The following is a 4736-nucleotide window of genomic DNA, read 5'->3' as shown; positions in this document are numbered from 1 at the left end:
GGTGCCGTTTTACCACGATATCGAGGTGTGTTCCGTGTCGTCCTCGGGCGATTCAGATGCGAAAGCGCCGAAGACGCGGGCGTGACCCGTCGTCTGGCGGCTTTGCAGTCTCGGCTCCGTTGCTAGTTCCGGCCGGTCCACCGACAGTGCAGCGGGCTTGGGCAACCCGCACGGCGCGACCGAGTCGATGCAACGAAAAAGAGCGAGCATGAACGTGCTTCTTGCCGCACGGCTCCCACTCGTCTTTCGGGAAGGTTGTGCCGTAGCGAGCTCGAACGCCGTCATCTCGGAGTGCAAAATAAGCGTGTTGGGGCGCCTGAAGGTGGCCTCCGCCGCACACAGACTGCGTCCGGCCCGCCGAAGGCGAGGACGGACGCGCAGTCGAACGATTACCTGGTTGATCCTGCCAGTAATCATATGCTTGTCTCAAAGATTAAGCCATGCATGTCTAAGTACATGCCGAAATAAGGCGAAACCGCGAATGGCTCATTAAATCAGTTATGGTTCCTTAGATCGTTTCTTCCTACTTGGATAACTGTGGCAATTCTAGAGCTAATACATGCAGTGAGCCTGGAGCCCTTTGGGTAACGGGTGCTTTTATTAGACCAAGATCGATCGGGTTTCGGCCCGTATTGTGTGGTGACTCTGGATAACTTTGTGCTGATCGCATGGCCACGAGCCGGCGACGTTTCTTTCAAGTGTCTGCCTTATCAACTTTCGATGGTAGGTTACTTGCTTACCATGGTTGTTACGGGTAACGGAGAATCAGGGTTCGATTCCGGAGAGGGAGCCTGAGAAACGGCTACCACATCCAAGGAAGGCAGCAGGCGCGCAAATTACCCACTCCCGGCACGGGGAGGTAGTGACGAAAAATAACAATACGGGACTCTTTTGAGGCCCCGTAATTGAAATGAGTACACTCTAAATCCTTTAACGAGGATCAATTGGAGGGCAAGTCTGGTGCCAGCAGCCGCGGTAATTCCAGCTCCAATAGCGTATACTAAAGCTGCTGCGGTTAAAAAGCTCGTAGTTGGATCTCAGTTCCAGACGAGTAGTGCATCTACCCGATGCGACGGCTCGGACTGAACATCATGCCGGTTCTTTCTTGGTGCACTTCATTGTGTGCCTCGAGATGGCCGGTGCTTTTACTTTGAAAAAATTAGAGTGCTCAACGCAGGCGAGTCGCCTGAATAAACTTGCATGGAATAATAGAACAAGACCTCGTTTCTGTTCTGTTGGTTTTTGGAATACGAGGTAATGATTAAGAGGGACGGACGGGGGCATTCGTATTGCGGCGCTAGAGGTGAAATTCTTGGACCGTCGCAAGACGAACTACTGCGAAAGCATTTGCCAAGAATGTTTTCATTGATCAAGAACGAAAGTCAGAGGTTCGAAGGCGATCAGATACCGCCCTAGTTCTGACCATAAACGATGCCAACCAGCGATCCGCCTGAGTTACTCAAATGACTCGGCGGGCAGCTTCCGGGAAACCAAAGTATTTGGGTTCCGGGGGAAGTATGGTTGCAAAGCTGAAACTTAAAGGAATTGACGGAAGGGCACCACCAGGAGTGGAGCCTGCGGCTTAATTTGACTCAACACGGGAAAACTTACCCGGCCCGGACACTGGGAGGATTGACAGATTGAGAGCTCTTTCTTGATTCGGTGGATGGTGGTGCATGGCCGTTCTTAGTTGGTGGAGCGATTTGTCTGGTTAATTCCGATAACGAACGAGACTCTAGCCTATTAAATAGGTGCGGGGTTCCCAGCACCTTACAACCTTCTTAGAGGGACAAGCGGCTCCTAGCCGCACGAAACAGAGCAATAACAGGTCTGTGATGCCCTTAGATGTCCGGGGCCGCACGCGCGCTACACTGAAGGAAGCAGCGTGTCTTTATCCCTGTCTGAAAAGACTGGGTAACCCGTGGAACTTCTTTCGTGATTGGGATAGGGGCTTGCAATTGTTCCCCTTGAACGAGGAATTCCCAGTAAGCGCGAGTCATAAGCTCGCGTTGATTACGTCCCTGCCCTTTGTACACACCGCCCGTCGCTACTACCGATTGAATGATTTAGTGAGGTCTTCGGACCGATGTCCGGCGCGGCCTTTCGGTTGCGCCGGTCTGTTGGAAAGATGACCAAACTTGATCATTTAGAGGAAGTAAAAGTCGTAACAAGGTTTCCGTAGGTGAACCTGCGGAAGGATCATTAACGGATTGTGAAGGGTGAGCGCCTCAGCTGCGTCTGCGCCCGACACTTTCTGCCGCTGACCCCGTTTGGACGCGGGGTCGGCTTTTCCCCACGGGGCTGCCTGAATGTGGAGCGGCACCCCGTGACAAATTGTTGCGCCCAGCGGACGCCAACACCGCGACCTTGGACGGTCGGCCAGGTGGCGGACGCGGGTACAAACGGCGCAACGCACTCATAGGTCGGCTTTCGACCCGCCACAGCACCGTGGCTCGAAGCGCTCGAAATGCGCGACCCGACCGCTGCGGGACCGCCTAGTACTGTAAACAGGAGCGGCGGAGCGCGAACGGCGAGTCGTGGTTACGTCGGTAGAAGGCGAGGCTGCGCGTTCCCGAAACGCCAGCCGAGTGCCCTCCCGACCGTTCGAGCGTGCAAGAACGAGACCCGACAATCGCGCGGCGACTGCCAAGTACGAGAGGAACGGCACAAGCGTCGGCGGTCGGTCAAGGAACTGGCGATGTGACGGGTCCGCTGTGCACCAGTGCATACCGTCCCGCCGTCCGCGGCAAGCGCCTCCGCGTCCTCGGGTGACGGAGGCTGCCGGTCGGTTCTTGCAGGCGAGGGATCTCGCTGGCACCGGTTCGCGTTGACGCGCGGCCGGTCATGGCACGGCGATGCGACGGCCGAGGTGCGCAGTACTCGATGGAGGAACCGCACGCTCCGATGACCGTCCCGCCCTCCGCGGCGTATGCGTACCGACCGTAATGGTTGCAGCAGCGCCGGCCGGCTTTTGAATTTGCCACACGAAACACGGTGCGAGATCGCGGTTAGGGGAGCGTCGACGTTGCCAGGCGTTTTGCTTGCTGCCGAGGGAAAGGCGGCACGGCCACGTCGCGCTCGTCGCGATTAGCGGGTCTGCGCGCTTTGGGAAGGTGCCGCAACGACTTGCCGAAAGAGGAAGCACGGAAGAACGAGGGACTTGGACGTCCCGACAATTGAACGCACTTGCGGCCAGGCCCTTGCTGGCTTCGTTCTTCCGCCTCGAGTAGGCTCGTACGCGGCTCCGGCGCCGAAAGTGGTCCTTGGCACCGACTTCGGTGGACGTGGGAAGTGCCGCGCAAGTACGGCGCGCCTGGCTCCACCTGTTGGCTAAAGTAGGCAGCCGGATCGGCATTTTGGTGTGCGGTGGCAAACCGTGGATGCGAAAAAAGCTTGTGCGATTTCGTGGAACAAAAAGCGGGGGTCCCCCTTTTTATGCGGAGGAGACCGACCCGCCTGCCGTGGTGAACCGCGACGCCACGGTAAAAACGGGAGAGGCTTGTCGATGGGACCGTGCATCCCGCGCTCCACGGAGGCCGGGAGGCGGCCGCCCGAGGAAATGTGTAGCCGTCGAGGCCCGCATCTGCGTGCACTCTTATCCAAATGGGTGTACCGCAGGCATTTTCTGGTTAGGCGGGCCAATGAGAGCGAGCACACAACGATACCTACGGGTCCGGCTTGGAGAACCGGCTTCGACGCCTCCCGAGTATTTATAGAGGGGTGGACCACGAAAGCACTCGCAAGTAGCGAAAGCGAAACGCCGTCCGAAACACACCGTTTGCTCGATTTGCGGCAGCCGAAAAAGGCGCGGCAGAGTTTTGGAGTCCAAGCGTGCGCTGAAAAGCGCCCTTCTTGGCCACTGTTTGGCCGAGTGCCAGAAACGTTTGGTTTTGACTGTACGGAATTGAACAAACACTTTTTCACGACTCTAAGCGGTGGATCACTCGGTTCTCGGGTCGATGAAGAACGCAGCCAGCTGCGAGACTTGGTGTGAATTGCAGGACACACTGAGCACTGATTCTTTGAACGCACATTGCGGCCTTGGGTCTTCCCTTGGCTTCGTCTGTCTGAGGGTCGGATCACATATCAAGAGAGCCTTCGGCGCACAAGGGAACGTGAGCCGTCGACTCGTTTTGACCGCGTCGGCAACACGGACAGCACGCTGAACACCTCACAGCGAGCGCCAACAGCGGCCACTCAAGGGCGAGACGGTGGCGACCGTCGTGCCAGAGCCCAACCGAAACGGGGGCGACCGACTGCATTGAGGATGTGGCACCTCGTTGAGACCGCCGCAGGACTTCGAGTCGGAAGGAAGCCTGCAGGGAAAGTGCGGTCGAGGTTGCGTACTCCTCTCTGCGACCGGGCGCGCAAGAGCTGCGAGAGCCACGGACGCGCAACTTTAACGCACGGTAAACACGAGGAGCGAAAGCCGGCCAGCAAAGCTTCTCCAGCCGTGCGCAAAGTGCGCGAGATCGCAGCCTTGCGTTGCGCTTGTTGCCCTCGAAGTAAGCAGGGTGTCCCGTAGACCGGGCGCTCGAACACGCTGCGGGGCCGTGCCTCCTCCAGGCTTTGCCGCGCGAACAGGGAACGTTCGCGCGCAAAGCGCAGGGAGGTGAGGAGGCTGCGCCCGACGTTTGCGGTTCGCTGCGTACGCGGTTGATGCGGAGAGCACGGCGCGACGACTTGCCGCGAAGCGGAAAAAGTCTCCCGCACGAGTTGGCGAAACGTTGGCGAAG

General features: G+C 57.9%; 2 non-coding genes across 2 annotated transcripts; both read left to right on the top strand.

The window, feature by feature from the left end:
* Nucleotides 1-390: 390 nt before the first annotated feature.
* Nucleotides 391-2205, top strand: LOC142795334 (small subunit ribosomal RNA). The gene has a single exon (XR_012892952.1). It is a non-coding gene; the product is annotated as a small subunit ribosomal RNA (ribosomal RNA).
* A 1719-nt stretch (nt 2206-3924) lies between these two features.
* On the top strand, nt 3925-4077 carry LOC142795332 (5.8S ribosomal RNA). Its single transcript, XR_012892950.1, has one exon. It is a non-coding gene; the product is annotated as a 5.8S ribosomal RNA (ribosomal RNA).
* Nucleotides 4078-4736: the final 659 nt, after the last annotated feature.

Source organism: Rhipicephalus microplus, unplaced genomic scaffold (genome assembly GCF_043290135.1).
Source record: "Rhipicephalus microplus isolate Deutch F79 unplaced genomic scaffold, USDA_Rmic scaffold_626, whole genome shotgun sequence".
Lineage (NCBI taxonomy): Eukaryota > Metazoa > Arthropoda > Arachnida > Ixodida > Ixodidae > Rhipicephalus > Rhipicephalus microplus.
This window is presented reverse-complemented; position numbering and strand designations above follow the sequence as displayed.